This window comes from Rhipicephalus microplus, chromosome 8 (assembly GCF_043290135.1).
Source record: "Rhipicephalus microplus isolate Deutch F79 chromosome 8, USDA_Rmic, whole genome shotgun sequence".
Taxonomy (NCBI): Eukaryota; Metazoa; Arthropoda; class Arachnida; order Ixodida; family Ixodidae; genus Rhipicephalus; species Rhipicephalus microplus.
This window is the reverse complement of record NC_134707.1, coordinates 82,945,177-82,962,210: the sequence shown is the minus strand read 5'-3', so window position 1 is coordinate 82,962,210 and position 17,034 is coordinate 82,945,177. Positions and strand designations below refer to the sequence as shown.

General features: G+C 51.8%; 1 long non-coding RNA gene across 1 annotated transcript in view; it reads right to left on the bottom strand.

The window, feature by feature from the left end:
* The window catches only part of LOC142768635 (uncharacterized), a 34,141-nt gene extending 17,308 nt beyond the window's left edge, over positions 1–16,833 (bottom strand). The window contains exon 1 of the long non-coding RNA XR_012885370.1: positions 16,711–16,833. This is a non-coding gene — a long non-coding RNA (uncharacterized LOC142768635). The remainder of the gene's footprint in view (positions 1–16,710) is intronic.
* Between the last annotated feature and the right edge of the window lie 201 nt (positions 16,834–17,034).

Genomic DNA, 17,034 nt, shown 5'->3' with positions numbered 1-17,034 from the left:
TGCACGGCAATACTGCAAGTCCGCGGATGTACATTTGTTGCCAGTTTGAGCGTTCTCCGGCTGTGTTCTCGAGACCTGATCATTGACATGGATTTTCTCAGGGAGCATGGTGCTATAATTGGCATTCGACGACGTCTAGTCACTTTCGCGACCACAAACGCCACAACAGTTTACGCCGACCCCAGCCACTCCCGAGTGTCGCTTCGCGTCGTCGACGACGCTGTCACGTTACCACCCCGTACAACTGTTGTGGTTCAGGTGGCGTGGGACGGAGTGATGCACGGTGAAGCAGTCGTAGAAAGCAATCACTCGCTTTTGCTGTCTCAGGGTGTCTGCGTAGCGAGAAGCCTTGTCGACCTTCGTGATGATCACTGCAACGTTTTTGTCACAAACTTCAGCTACGAGCGCCGGCACCTTTTTCTTGGAACTGTGATCGCCTACGCCGACCCAGTCGCCAATGTCACAGAGTGTTTTGCTTCCGAGGCCAACGGCACTGCTGAAGCGCCTTTCCGCAGCGTCGACATCAATCCAACGCTTTCTGAAGCGAACAAGCAGCGTTTGAGCGAGCTGTTGCTGGAGTTCCACACATTCTTTGCACGTTCTTTAAAGATACGTCAAACACCGATAACAAAACACCGTATTATCACCTACGACGACGCGCATCCCATACGGCAGCAGCCTTACCATGTTTCGCAGACCGAATGGCACGCGATTCAAACTCAAGTTAAGGAAATGTTTCAGGATGGCGTGATACAGCATTCAAGCAGCCCTTGGTCATCACCAGTCGTTCTTGTGAAAAAGAAAGATGGCACGCTTCGCTTTTGTGTCGACTACAGAAAGTTGAACAATTTCACAAAGAAATACGTGTACCCGTTGCCCAAAGCCGATGATTCTCTGGACAAGCTGCGACGCGGGAAGTTTTTTTCGTCCGTCGACTTGAAGAGCGGTTATTGGCAAATGGAGGTCGATGAACATGACCGGGAAAAGACCACTTTTGTAACGCCGGATGGCCTTTATGAATTCAAAGTGCTCCCTTTCGGTCTTTGTTCCGCTCCAGCCACATTCCAGCGAATTATGGAAACCGTCCTGGCAGACCTCAAGTGGAAAAGCTGTCTCGTCTACCTCGATGATGTCGTTCTGTTTTCAGAAGCGTTTGACGAGCATCTTCGTCGCCTTCGGAATGTGCTCGAAGCCATTAGATCGGCCGATCTCACACTCAAGCCTGAGAAATGTCATTTTGGCTACGAAGAATCAAAGTTTCTTGGTCATGTCGTGAGCGCCGTTGGTGTTCGGCCTGATCCGGACAAAACTGCTGCCGTCACCGCTTTTCCACCTCCAACTGACAAGAAAAGTCTTCGACGATTTCTTGGTCTGTGCGCTTAGTACCGGCGCTTTATTGAAAATTTCTCTAACATTGCGGAGCCACTATTACGCCTCACGCGTGATGACACACCATTTGTCTGGGCTGACGAACAGCAGACTGCCTTTGCGGAACTACAGCACCGGCTCTCTTTCCCTCCCGTGCTCGGCCACTTCGATGAAGAGGCTGACACTGAAGTACGCACTGATGCCAGCAGTGAGTGAGTAACAACTTTATTAGTCGAAGGGGTGAGGGGTAAGGGAGGCTAAGCCACGAAGGCTGCCAGGCTGTGCTTCTCGATGACTTCTTCCGCTCGTTTCAGGACCCGTGTCTGGATGTCTATGTCGTTGCTGGAGAGAAGGGCCTCCCATTGTCCCTCGGTGGGGGGTGAGCAAAGGAGGTCGGCGGGCGGGGGATCCTCCGGGCAGCCCCAGAGGATGTGGTTCAACGAGGCAACGTTGCCGCACAGGCAGCAGCGTGGATCGATGGCACCTGGGTGCATGTATGAAAACACGAGGGGGCACGGGAAGGTGCGGGTCTGTAGGCGACGCCAGGCGATCTCGGACCGCTTGGGAAGGCTGCTGTGAGGATGTGAATAGAAATATCGCTCGAGGCGATAGTGCTGAGTGATGTCGTGGTAGGTGACCAGGGGCTCCGGCACCAGGGCGTCCGACTCTGAGTGGCCCACCGCTCGGTCGACGAATCCTCGAGCGCGTTGGTGAGCTGTCTCGTTGCCGGGGTGACCCGAGTGGGCGGGGACCCAGATCAGTTCTATGCGGCACTGCTCATCTTGCTGCAGTAGGGGCCGAAGTAGCCGTAAGGTGGTAGGCGAGACGAGACCTCGCGCGAAATTCGAGATGGCTTGTTTCGAGTCGCTGATTATGACGCTTGCGTCAGCCGAGGTCGCGGCCAAAGCAATGGCCACTTCCTCCGCCTCGACGGCGTAAGGCGTTCTGACGGTGCCAGCCGTGATGGTCGGCCCCAAAGGAGCTGAGGAGGGCGACACGGAAACGACTACGAAGGCGTCCCTGCGTGCATTGTATCGGGCCGCATCTACGTAGGCGACGGCCGGGTGGTCGGCGTACTTTGCGTGAAGCATGGCGGCACGGGCTTGGCGGCGAGCGTCGTGGTGGCCCGCCAGCATATTCTTAGGTAGCGGCTTGATGTAGAACGCCGCTCGAATAGCATGGGGTAATGAGACCAGATCCGGAGGGTGGGAGGAGGTGTCGTGGCCGATGGAGGAAAGGATGTGGCGACCGGTCGGCGAACGGTAAAGGCGTTGCACTTGAGCGGAGCGGTGAGCCTCAATCAACTCGTCGAGCGTGTTGTGTACACCCAAACGGAGAAGACGATCGGTGGACGTGTTGGGGGGAAGGCCGAGGGCAGTCTTGTATGCCCGGCGGATGAGGACGTCAATTTTATCGCGTTCCGATTTTAGGAGACGTGTATAAGGAAGGCCGTACGTGAGGCGGGAAACGACGAAAGCGTCGACAAGGCGAAGTAGATCGTGTTCTCGCATGCCTTCACGCCGCGCACGGACACGGGCGAGCATACGTGCGGTCTGCTGCACCGAGAGCGAGAGCTTGTCTATGGTGTGTGTATTATGGCGGTTGGACTGTAGGATCAGCCCGAGCACGCGGAGATGCGAAACGACGGGGACAGGAGTAGAGTTGGCATGAACCGTGATGGTGGGGTGGGGAGTTTTGTAGCGACGCCGGTCGGGAGGCCGCATGAGAAGAAGGGCCGATTTGGCCGCTGAGCAAGTAAGACCGGCCGCGTGCACGTGGGACGTGACGACGTCGGTTGCGCGTTGCAACGTCTGCTCGATATGGCCGTCAGAGCCCGACGTGACCCAGAGAGCAATATCGTCCGCGTACAGGGTGTGTTTAAGACCGGGGATACGGTCCAGCTTGCCAGGAAGCGAGCGGAGGACAAGATTAAATAGAAAAGGCGACAAGACGGCGCCCTGAGGGGTGCCACGAGGGCCAAGCTCGTACGTGGGAGACGGGAGGTCCCCTATGATGATTTCGGCCGTGCGGGCGGTGAGGAACGCGCGAATGTAGTTGTAGGTGCGGGTGCCGGGATTGAGGGCTGCGAGTTCGGCAAGGATAGCCGAATGGGAGACGTGGTCGAACGCCTTGTGAAGGTCCAGGCTAAGGAGAGCCTTTGTGTCTGAAAATGTGGGTGGGTCGAGGAGGTCATGGTGGAGTTGTAAGAGGACATCTTGCGTGGATAGGTGGGGGCGGAAACCAAGCATGGTGTGGGGAAGGAGATGGTGTGCGTCCGTGTACGTTTGCAAGCGAGCGAGAACGACATGTTCTAGAAGCTTGCCGACGCACGAGGTGAGTGAAATGGGCCTGAGATTCTCGATTGTGAGTTTCTTGCCCGGCTTGGGGATGAAAGCCACGCGAGCGTGTTTCCATGATTGGGGGAGGTTGCCGGAGCGCCAGCACTCGTTGAGGAACGAAGTGAGGGTAGCAGCCGAAGGGGCGTCGAGGTTTCGGAGGAGCTTGTTGGGGATGCGATCTGGGCCGGGGGCGGAAGTGGTGCGGAGCTTCTGTAATGCCGCGTAGACCTCCGCTTCCGTGATATCGGCGTCCAGTACTGGGTTGGGGGCCCCAGAGTAGGACGCGAGAGGGGGAGGAGGTGTGCCAGGAGGCAGAAGCTGAAGGTATTTGGCGGACAGGTCTGCCATCAGCGACGGAGTGTCGCCGGGGTAAGCCCGGACCACTCGTTGTAACTGCTGCCGAGCGACCAACTTGGCAGAAGCAGGGTCGAGGAGGTGGCGGAGGAGATGCCAGGACTGTCTGCAGCCCAACTGACCAGAGAGACCCGAGCAGAGCTGCTCCCACTGTTGGCGGGCGAGCGCGGTGGTGTGTTGCTCGATCGTACGATCGAGGTGCGCAATGCGGCGGCGTAAGCGACGGTTGTGACGTTGCTTCTGCCAACGGTTGCAAAGGCCGGTGCGGGCGGCCCACAGGTGGGCAAGACGGGCGTCAGTTGCCGGATAGTCCTTCGTGGTGGGGATCGAGGCGGTGACTGCGTCGAGGTCCTCTAGCAGCTGGTCGGTCCACGTCGAGAGGTCCTCGATGTTGGAAGTGGCGGAGTGCAACCGGCGTTCTCGGAAAGCGTCCCAGTCTGTATAGCGGGCCGTGTGTGGGCGCGGCTTGCTGGGGGAGGTGAGAACTTGAATGGTGAGGACATAGTGGTCACTGCCGAGGGACTGATGCGTGTTATACCAGCGCGCGTCGGGCACGCTGCGGCAGAAGCTGAGGTCCGGGGTGGTATCGCGGCACACACTGTTGCCGATGCGCGTTGGTTGCGTGGGGTCGGTGAGCAGGGAGAGGTTGAGATCGTGAGCGAGCTGCCACAGCCTCCTTCCGGGGCCATCTGCCTTCGAGTAACCCCAGTCCGGATGCTTGACGTTGAAGTCGCCGAGAATAAGAAGGGGTGATTTGGCTGCTTTCGCTGCAGCGGCACGGAGCAAGGCTAGGAGAGACGCGTCTTCAGTGGAGCGAGGGGGGTTGTACACGTTGAGAATAAACAGAGAGGGCTGTTCACGTTGCTGAGGTAGTGTCTCGATAAAGACGTGATGGACTGCAGGGAAGGGTAGATCGTGTCGATTGACAGCGAGCGTTCGCCGGGTGAGGACGGCCGTCACGGGATGGGGCAGAGGATGGTGAGTTACTTGGTTGTAGGCGACGTAACCCGAGAGGGAGACGTCGGCGTGAGTTTCCTGTAGTACGATGATATCAGGCGCGTCCGAGGGGTCTAGTTGTTGTAGGTGGAGAAGGAGGTGGTTACGCTTGGGACGAAAACCACGGCAGTTCCACTGCCAAATGGTGACGATGGATCGGTCAGCCATTTTTAACAGCGGAAGATGTTGCCTCGACCGGTGTTTGCGAGGTTCGGGCGGCGCCGGAGGAGGTGGTGGTGCGGGCATGGAGGGGTAGCTTTGCTCGGATGCTTTCAAGCATGGCAGTTTGTAGGCTATCAACTGTTGACTGTAGAGATTGGAAGGACGTGGCGGGGGGGTAGGCGGCGAAGTCTGTGCGCAGGGAATTTAGAGCTTCGTGCTGTGCAGTGAGAAGCTGGTGGACGGAGTTGAAGCGGCTATCCAACCGCTCTTCAAGATCCACCAAGGCCGTCTTGATGGATACCTGGACCTCTTCAGAAAAGTGAAGAGATTCAAGGGGAGTGTTGGGTCGACGGCGCTTGCCAGTGCATCCTTCGGGAGTCTGAACGTCCATGTCGGAGGAGGAGCAAATGGTAGAGGGCAGAGAGGATTTCACTGTGATGGCTGATTCCAGCTTCTCTTCAAGAGCTTGCAGTTTCGCTTGGAGGGAATCAATTTGGGTCTTCTGAGCTGCAATTTGAGCGCTTTGTGCAGTGACCTGCTGTCGGAGGGAGGCGTTTTCTTGCTGCAGTGCAACAACCTGCGGCTCCGAGGGCAAGCCGGGGGCGCCGCGGGGCCATGTCGAATTCATGGGCTGTGATGTGGGTTTAGGCACCGCTGGTACGGGGGGCGGAGAGGTAGTAACCGACTTGGGCGGTGGAGCTGGTGAGGGACCACTTGCTGCTTGCTGGGAAGAGCGCACTACCGCTGCGGGCGGAACAGGCTGTTGTGGCGGGGGGTGTGTGTCAGGTGCCGGGGCCTTCTGGCGTTGAGGGCGCTGCACGTAGCGGTGTTTACAGTTGGAACTGTACGTGGAGTGATTCCCATTGCAGACGATGCAGCGGGGGTTGCAAGTGGGTGGCGATCCTTCGGGCGGTGTGGGGTGAGCAGCGCCGCACCGATGGCACCGCTCCTGCCGCGGCTTGGGGCACACGTCGGTCCGGTGGCCGGTCGAGCGGCAATTGTAGCAGGCTTCCACCTTGTTGCGGAACGGAAGGAGGCGAAGCTGGACACCGTGGTAGAAGATCCACCGCGGTAGTTTCGGCTCCATGAGGGTGACCAAGATGTGAGGGGCCTTGCCCATGCGGCGGCCGCCCACAACAGAGAGGGTAGGATTGCTTGCCTGAAGGTCTTCAAGGATGGCTTGGTCCGTGAAGTCGTCGAAGGCGTGGTACAGTATGCCCCTGAGGGCATCGTCTGGCGGTGGGGCGTAAAGGTGGACGGTGAAAGTGTTGCCGGAAACCGTGAGGGAGGTGATGCGGAGGTATGCTTGTGCACGAGCCGAGTCCGCGACGCTGAGCGTAAAAGTGTTGTTGACGGGGTGGATCCGCACCGTGTCGCGAGATGCGGGCGGGAGGTCTTGCAGGAACGCTGCTTGCAGCAAGGCGGTGTACAAGTGCCAAGGTTGTAGCTTGGTGAGTTCTACGGGGCTTTTTGGGCGGCCGACGATGTGAATCGTGTCCGCCGGGAGACGAGGGAGCGGAGCGCGGCGGCGGTGCTGCGGAGGCGATGTATTTACCCGCTTCGACGAGGGCAGAGAAGCCGGCGTGGTGGTGGGCTTAGTTGCGGCGGTGGCAAGGCGCAAGGCTGCGCGGCGTTGCTCTTGGGCGCGGAGGCCTGGCGACTGCCAGGATTCGTCCGAGAGTTCCTCGGGGGACACGTCCTGTCCTTCGACAATATACTCCATAGCGGTGGACAGCTAGGAGATGGGCGACGAGGCAGCGGCGGGCGGCCGGGCGGTCGCTCCGTCTGTCAGCTGATGTGCAGGCGGCCGCACTCGAGCTAGGCCTAAGAGGCCTAGGTCGGTGCACGGCGTGGTCGAAGGCTTTCGAAAGCTCTCCCGGGCCACCCCGGGCGAGTTTCGCAATAAAGTGGGTGTCGAAGAAATCCAGACAATGTGCTCCAGCCACCCGTGAAGAAATTATCCGGATAGGGTCGAAAGGACCGACGCGAGGGCCGAAAATTGGCGGAGCCGAAGTGAGGTGCGACTGCTCTCGACGGTGATCCGCCCCCCCTCCAACCAAGCGTTGGAAACACTTCTGATGCCAGCAATATTGGTCTTGAAGCTATTTTGGTACAAAGACAAGATGGCATTGAACAGGTGATAGCCTACGCAAGTCACACACTGTCTCGTGCAGAATTCGACATCAGAGAAAGAATATCTCGCGGTCATTTGGGCAATTACAAAGTTTAGGCCATATCTCTATGGAAGACCATTTAAGGTGGCGACTGACCATCATGCTTTGTGCTGGTTGACCAATCTACGAGATCTTTCAGGAAGATTAGCACGATGGAGTCTGCGCCTTCAGGAATTGGATGTCACCATCGTGTACAAGTCAGGCAAAAAGCACGAAGACGCCGACACGCTATCACGAGCACCTCTTCAATCCACCAGTATTAGCGCACGAGAGGACGGCGCCTTCGTGGCAACTGTCAGCGGACCGGATCTGATGTCGCATCAACGAAATGACGCCAATATAAGAATGATTATACATCATTTAGAAGGTGGCACTGCGCCCATTCCTCGTCCGATGATGCGAACGTTGCCATCATTTTGCCTACGAAATGGCGTCTTATACAAAAGGAACGCCGGTGCTGGTGACAGATCTCATCTTCTTGTCGTACCTGAAGCCATCCGCGATGACGTCTTCTTAGCTTGCCACGACGAGCCCACATCTGGTCATCTGGGCTACTCGAGAACTATAGATCGAGTGCGACAACTCTACTACTGGCCTAAAATGTCTGCCTGTGTCAAACGCTACGTGAAGTGATGCCGTGAATGCCAGCGTCGCAAGACACCACATTTAAAGCCTGCAGGCCACCTACAACCGATTGATCTACCACCTACACTGTTTGAACAGGTGGGGATGGACCTCCTAGGCCAGTTTCCTTTGTCTTCTTCTGGCAACAAATGAATTATTGTCGCAACCGATTATTTGACGCGTTACGCTGAGACGAAGGCGTTGCCACGAGGGACCGCATCTGAAGTTGCCAGTTTTTTTATGCATCAAATTGTGCTACGGCATGGCGCCCCGTCACATGTCATCACTGATCGAGGGACATCATTCACAGTGAAACTCTTGGATGATATCTTCAGGTTGAGTCACACAACCCATCGAAAGACCACTGCGTATCACCCTCAGAGTAATGGTCTAACAGAAAGGCTGAACAAAACGCTAGCTGACATGATCTCTATGTACATGGATGTGCAGCACAAAACGTGGGACGACATCCTGCCGTACGTAATATTTGCGTATAACACTGCAACGCAGGAGACTACACGCTTCACACCATTCCGGCTCGTTTATGGTCGAGATGTTAGAACTATGCTGGACGCCATGATTCCATATGAGGACATCGACAAGCTCGACCAATTAGCCCCCGACATCAATGAGTACACTCAGCGCGCTGAGGAAGCACGTCAACTGGCCCGTGTGCACATCCGAACTCAACAGTGCGCAGATGCACGGCGGTACAACACCCACCATCGAGAAGTTAATTATGAACCTGGTGACCAAGTTTGGGTTTGGACACCCATTAGGCGGCGAGGTCTCAGTGAGAAACTCTTGAGGAAGTACTTTGGACCTTACAAAGTACTCAGACGTGTGAGCGACGTGAACTACGAAGTGGTTCCAGACGGAGGCTCGCCGTCATCCCAGCGCAGGTTACCACGCCCAGAGACTGTACACGTAGTCCGCCTAAAACCATACTTTACGCGGTGATGCGAATTTTCTTCTTGTGCTAGTGAACTCTTCATGTGAACAGTGAATGCCGTTTATTCCGATTGCCGGGCCCAGGACGCATTTTTTTTCGTGCACTAATTTGTTTAACGTTTCTTTATGTTACCTACTTCGACCTACTGCTGTGCACACTTTTGTTTGAGCATCGGGTCGATGCTCTCTTGGGAGGAGGAGTAATGCCACCTGGTGTTCTGTGCCAGTGAACAGTGGGTCAGTTCTGTGCCGGTGAACGAGGAAGACGAAGACGAGCAACTTATGCCAGCGGAGACGTCCTTTTTTGTCTCTGAGATTTTGGACAGTCGCGTCCTTTTGTACGTTCGTTCGAGCTCTTGGCGCGTGACAATACATCATGACTTTAGTGGAGTCGCCACAGAGCCTACATGAAACAAGCTCACCATGATCCCCCATTGCGCTAAGGTTTTTTGCGGGAAAATCGTGGCGTGCATTAGAACGAGTGATGCTGCAACTCTTTACTGTACTTTATAAAACCAGTCGATTGAAGCTTATAAGCACTGAAATAGGCCTTTGACTTCTGAGGTGTGAATCCTCTGAAGCGACTGTCACCATCGCTCGTGATCATGCATTCTGAAAATATATTCTTGTCGATAGTTTGAGAATCCAGACAAGACATGCTGCCCGGATTCCGTCGCACAACTTCGCCTCACTTCGAACTTCTACACTCTAAGGTAAAATTACCCGAAAAAGAAGTAAAGGAGCCCAATAGGCGCGCGCGATGAACGGATAGACCGTTGAGGAGCAACCACAGAGGGAAGAGTACCGCGCGAAACCACTCGGTCTCCAAACACGCTCCAAAGGGATGAACCGCCCGGGGATTGCAGGCAGCGCGAAAAGCGTTGCCAAGGTGACCAGCCCTCCTTCTGTCCTCTGATGGCTCAGTCTTTCCCCGTATTTTGCCGGCGACGGTTCGCGTTGCATCGTGCTCGGAGGGCTCGACCACAGCCACCTGGATTCGACGATCTAAAAATTACGACACAGTGCTTGTGTGTACGCTTGGATAAGCGTAGGCAGCTGGTTTTGCGTTTCGCTGCACCCATGAAGTCTGGAGCAAGTGTCGACACGCCATCACGCCGCGCTGTATATCTCAGGCTTCAAGATAGTCACGACCAACACACGACAGCAACAGTTGGGACGGCTAATAATGCGGCCGAGAAGACAACAGGCCTATCAAATATATACTTCAGTTCGACTCAGGGCAGAAAACAGCACTGGATTCTAAGCAAGTAGGTTATCATTCTTTATTCTATTCTGCTTATCGCGTGTGCGATACGGATCGCGCTCGCCCGCATTGGGCTTGGTCGTGTTGTATATCGCACGCACGAAATGCAACGCGAAGGTCCGCTGCGGCGTCTGCAGTTCACCTGTGCTTTGCGACCGCCTGGAAATTGGCCGCCATTGCCGTCGGCCTCCCGTACGCTCGCTCATCGAGTGCTCGCCTGTCTTCACCGCTGCGATGAGCTCCGGGCTGACGATATTGGGCTGAGACCTCGTCGCTTTGTTGGGAGTCGTCGAAAACACGTTGCGGGTTCTCGTAACGAACTTGGTTGTAGTATGTCGCGCACTGTAAGTGAACCAGCATGGGCTGGCGGGGCTTTCGCTAGCGTCGGAACTCACTGAAAATTGGTTGCCATTACAGTTGGCTTCCCCGTCAGTCGGTCGCAAGCAGCTCGCGCCGTCCGTTGGCCGTGGCGGCGGACTCGCGTTTGCGCGCTGCACTCGTTCTAGTTTGTGGAAAGGGGCCGCATTACCGTCGATTTCTTCGGCGCTAGCTCCAAACCAGCTCGGCTCTGTTCGCGGCAGTGGCCAAGAGTACGCTCGCTCTCCTGTTCGATGTTCGCTGGCGGCAGACACTCCGCGTGCAGCGCCGTGTTTGGTCTCGCGTTCGCTTGCTCGAGCTGAACGACGTCGCTCGCTTAGGTTTTGCTGACATGTTAACGGCATGGTGGTTCGCGGAGTTGTGGCTGTGGCCGCCGCTCTTATGCTGTTGCACTACGTTGATCGAAATGGGTCTTAGACGATGTGTGACATCACGGTGAAATTATTTGCATGTCACATCTCACGTATTCTTTCATTTCACCTTGCATGTATTCCTCACATGCATTTGTATTCATCCTCTGTCACGTGTGACTCACTTTACATACTTATTGTGCAGTCGTGGGCACACACTGTACTGAAGACTGTGTGCGCTGGCGTCTGCGATGCCAGTAATCTATCTCTTTCGTAAGAGCAGCTTCAGAAGAAATGTGTGAAATGTGAAGGTAAAGTTATTTGTGTGTCATATTTAATGCTTGTTTTTATATTAACGTTCACGTACTTGTCATATGTGGGCATCTTCATCTTCTGTCACGTGTGTCCAACTATTTTTACTATATTATTGTACGCGCAGCCGTAGGAACACAACAGGAAGAAGGCTGCGTGCACTGGCGTCTGCAATGCCTGTCATCTATCCCTTCCGTCGGAGGAGCTCTCCAAGGAGTGAACAAGATTTGACAACGAGACTGGACTTGTACACTTCATCATGAATTCACTTAAAAGAATGGAGGAACTTCATGTGTATGTAGAAAAATAAAAGATTTTGATGTCTCACTTTTCTCGTTCTTTGTTGCCGTGACTGCGGAAGCAGGTACACATACTTAGCTAACTACTTTTTCGCGTGCTCTTTTCTGCGCAATTCGTTGCTCACTGCGCAGAAAAACAGGCGAAAAAAGTATTAGGCCTGGCGGAAAATAAACAAAAACAATGTTTGAACTGGGGACAAAAAGTTCATCTGATTGGAGCATTTGAGTGGATCAACCGTTCATCCGGCAAGGTCCAACTGTGAAGACTAACGGTGGCCCGGTAAGGTGTCAATGTGGAGATTAACGATTGCCATATAAGGTGCAAATGTGAGGACTAAATGTTAGCCCTGGGGGTGAATTGTGGGACTAACGGTTACTCACTAAGGTGTGAATGTAAGGACTAAATGTTTGTCCCTTGAGCTTGTCTGTGGGGACGAACTGTTAGACCCGGTGCCGTTGGTACTTAAAGAAATTAATGGTTGTGGCAGCCCCACTAGTCCCCAAAAGGACGAACCACACCCTTTTAACACCCTTTTGCCTTAGAGTGTAGGCCATGGCAATCTTTCAGTGATATTATTGCTTTTCATTCAGCAGTGATTCCTATAGTCTTCACGTATGTAGGACGGCGGCCACAACAGTTGTGGTGTGTACATCCACTTAAAGCCCTGAAAACCATTCGAGGAATTCGAAACAAATAGAGTTATGAAATTTGGCCTTACAAAGAGCGACACTATTCTTGCATGAAAAACAAAGCGCACGCCTTTAGATACACACTGACGGTTCAGTTCAGCATGGCATGGGCAGTGCCATGCGCAGTGGCAAGCTCAGCATGGGCAGTGGTAATTCGCGACAAGTCTCTCAATATGAAATTTGTATAAATACCGCTTTTGACATCATCGACGGCTGCAGAAATCACAGCCATCCGTGCTGCTCTGTAGTTCAGAGTTGAAGAACGGTCGCAGGCATGACCAGTCTTCTCAGACTCCAGATCAGTCTTCCAGTGCATTATGTCTCTTTATTGTCATAGACCAAAGGAACATGTAGCACGACATAACGCTGCTTCATTACCACGCTATAAAGAAGCAGCACAACACAGCCTATCTTTGGATACCAGACGATCGCGGTATCTACGGAAACAACCGTGTTGATGAAGCCTTATATTCTGCTCATAGTGCAGTCCAATGTGCAGTTATGACGCTATCAAGGATGGACGCCGCTAGAAGGCTTCGTTCGCTTGCACGTAAATTGACACTCGCACAGTGCAAATCTACGGAATTCACCAACGCACTTCTTCGAAAAGTTGGATCCAAATATACAGTTCGAAGTGAGGAGACGGTGTGATGACGCTTGGGCCTCTGGGTGGTCTTCACGAATGCCTGCTCGTTTCGCATCGCAATGGCCAGTAGCCCGTCGTGTGATAGTGCTAGTAGCGAGTAGACATTCTCCCATTTTCTGTTTGCGTGTCCTCGCTTCAGTGCACCTAGAATAGAACTGTGCAAATTGTTCGGTAGACTTGACCATTGCCCATTGTCGGAGGAAATGGTCTTAGGATAGGTTTAGTGCGATTGAGACGAAAACAGAAGGCTCACAGAACACAGACAAGTCCTGACTTTAAACTCAGTTTTTGGCGCAAAAAAAAGCTTGCTCCGGTACAAATAAACTCAGTAGAAAGACAGCGCTCATCTGTGATTACGCTAAATCTAGCCCAGCATGTACCAACTCATTCGAGTCAAAGTGCTAAAGGCCCTAGGATACTGACCAAAACCATCCTCGGCATGGCAAGCTTTGAGACGTTGTTGCGCTTCTTACGGGTCACTAGTCTCAAATAGAAACTTAAGGAGTGTCTTATCGCGTAATTTTGTTCAGCCTATTTTTCTCTTTATTTCTTTTTTAACTTCTTACTTCTTTTTTCTAAGACCTATCATTTTCCTTACCCCTTTCTCCAGCACAAGGTCACCAGCCGGTCAGGGAACTGGCAAGCCTCCCTGTCCTGTCACTTTTTTTTCCTCCTTCTGCTTGCCTGTGCATCTCAACAGCGTACGTCACAGCCAATTTATCGGCAGCCAGATTGCCTGATGGTTTATATGGTGTAGCTTTAGGCATTGGTGTGTATTGACATCACCGGTAGCAGCTAGGGACACGCTGTAAGCTCCCGTGTTATACTGAAGCTTCTCGAATGGTGCTCCCGCATAACCTCCACGTATTGAAGTGAAGCCGCAGAGGCCCTATTGTTCAGGACTGAAGCAGGCGGTGATTGCCTGGTATCGCCATTGCGTTGCGCGCGACTGCAGTCATGCGTCTCACTTTAGCAATGAAAGTGCTTCTTTTTATTTTTCTGAATAGGCGAGGTAACGTTGGAAGGATATAAGCGTTAATCTAACATATTTCACCATTGGAAATTACTCTTTAGGGTGTTAAAAATGGTACAATGTGGCGATTACTTGGCAATATATTTACACAGTTGTTTACACAAGAAATGTGGTAAAACTAAACTCATGAAAGGGGATTTGCACTTCTGCTCATGCCCAATTCAAAATATATAAAAACATTACTGTACATACGGTGGACATTAATTTCAATAGAATTGTTGCCAATCAATGTGAAATCAATCAGTCGCTCGTCTCTCTCTTACATCGTGTTTTTGATAAACTCTAATGATTCAGGAGGTCAAGCCAGGATCACCATTCGCCGCATATATTATATACGAAGAGTGTGCTGGTTTGGTAGACCATCGCTGAACTTCGCGTGAACGCCCTCCAAGAATAAAAGCGCAGCTTCAGTACAAATGCTCTTAATTCTGGGCAATACTCGTCAATCTTTTCGTGGACTCGTTTAAGGAGCTGCTGGATGTCCGGAGAAAATGGTGCTTGGAAAGCATCCAATGCTTTCTCGGATAAAATTTTTGTTGTTTCACCTGGTCGACAAGTTTATGAAAAGCATGAATGTATGGTTTGAAAGTCTCAATTTGTTATATATTCTGCGATGTCAGAACCCTGTTCTTCAGTTGGTGTACTTTATTGGCCGACCTATGCGCTTTCTGTCTGTGCCACTCCTTCGTGGGGGAGATTCGCAGTGGGTTGTAGGGAAAAGGGGAACAGCTTTCGCAGCGTCGTAAATCACAGAATTTTCGCAAACGGTGTTTTCCGGCTGTTTGTAGGGAGCTCGTTTTCTTTTCTTCTACGTAAAAGGAGGCACGTCATCAATAATTTTAGCATTTGGAGCGTAGTGCACGTGGAACTATAAAAAAATGAAAGTTCCAGGAATGTCGAACTGTCACTACGTTCATTACTTTTCAGAAACGAAGTACATCATTTGTACTAAGTTGCTTTTGTACGGATTCTGTACACGCTGCGAATATGGTTGCTGCCTGTGCGTAGCCCTGTTTGTCCTGTCCAGTCGGAGCAATCTGCTTCAAAGTACACTTAACATGTAGCAAGATATCATTAGCTTTCCACGTTCACCTTTCTCGCATCACAGCACGTTTCCATGTGCTATGTAATATGACGTCATTTGAAAACCTAAAACACACCAAAAATTTGCACAGTGATTTTACGGCAGCCGCACGTAAAGAGAAATATTTGCATATGCGAAGGCATTGATAGTCGCCAATATATGTTAGAAAATGATTGATACGTAGAGTTTAATGTCCCAAAACCACTTTATGATTGTGAAAGATGCTGTAGTAGCGGAGTCCGGAAATTTCAATTGCCTGGGATCTTTATCGTGCACCCAAATGTGAGCATATGGGCCTACAGCACTTTCGCCTCCATCGAAAATGTAGCTGCTGTAGCGCAGTTTCGATCCCGCATCTTGAGGCTCAGCAGCCGAGTACCTCGGCCACTAGGCTATTGCGGTGGTGAATACGGGGGTGAATATAGTAGTGAAAGCGATTGAAAAACGCCAGTTACTTCCTTCCTTCTATTCACGCATTCATATGCAGCGCAAGCTCCCACCATTATCTCGACAAGTGATCACAGTTGACTTTCACAGCTGCCTCAATCGAATGAAGGCACCGCACGCAACATCACTATCACAAAGACAACGCGAAAGGCACGCAAGCCAGCATGCGCCACAATGTGATGGCCCGCTTTCTGCCCTGAGCAATATGGCGGTGCGTCAGCGTCAGCCACGTAGCTTTTCCCGCCACCACAGAAGCTTTCATATAACGCTCCTTGGTCGTTGCAAGGATATTGAAACGCAAGTGTGAACACATAGCTGAAGTGCGGCATTCACTCCGAATTGTTTCCGGCAGAGTCGACGAATCGGCCGATGAAAAATTCGAGGATACAATATCCACTCACTCACGTGTTCGAGCTCATATTTTTCACAATATTACGCAGTCACGCATCACCACAACTAATTATTGTTAATTTGTGTTTTACTGGTACTATATTCATGTACTCCTTCATTCTCTCGCATAGTAATAATGATTCCGGCCCCCTATAATACCATTCGAAAGGGAGTGCTATTTCTTTGGTGAGTTGAAAATGCATCCGTGGAAGGATCGCGCTACCGGACACGGCATAGAAGAAACCACATAGGTAACCACGTGGAAGTGTTATAGCAAGTGCTTTTTCTAATTAAAAATGTGCCCTACATGAAGACATCATTTTTTCGGCCGTTAAATTGTTTTCTACCTAGTTTTTGGTGTAAATGTCGGGTTGAGAAAAAAGAGAAAACAATTACAGCTTATGACAGCGTACTTGTCCTCTCATACGTGACGAAGCTCTTAAGGCGGGCGAGTTGCGAGGCAACAAACTATTTTATAAAATTCAAACGACACTTACTTGAGGAAGTCTTGGAGGGCTCCTTTAAGCAGCTCTTCCTATGTTTAAATAGTGCGAGTTCACGCGTATATTCCACACTGTCCTTTAAACATATGCTTCTTAATATTCTAAGTAGAGTTACATGTTATTTTCTGGGTACCATTTTTCCTTAACATGGCAGTATAGCAGCTACTACAGCTTAGAAACTACAGTGATATCTACAATGAAACGTACTATTACATGCTCAAAACGTTCAATTGCTTTCTATAGTTCTAGGTATTTATAGTAAATCTGTTGAAGTATTGGTACTCGAGTAGCGAGGCATGTTTCAATCACCTAACGACTTGTATAAAAAATATGTTATGGCACTTACGTCGTCTCTGCAGGCGGAAATGATTGCGTTTACCTGACTCGAATCACATAACGCTGTTCATCTCTTCATCGAAATCCGATATTGTTCATTCTCAACGTGAAAAAGTCGACCTTAAGGGACAAGCGTGACTTCAAAGTAACATGTTCACACTTCATAAGCTGGACAAATATATTTCTAAGTGTATAATTTCCTTGCCGGCTGCGCCTTCTGGCAGAAGGAAAAACATCAATGAATAATTGACCGTCAGAATTATCGCCCGAACGTGAGGAGGTACTCGGGAATGCGCAGTTCTCTGTGAAAGGAAGCGAGATACAGCAGCAAAAG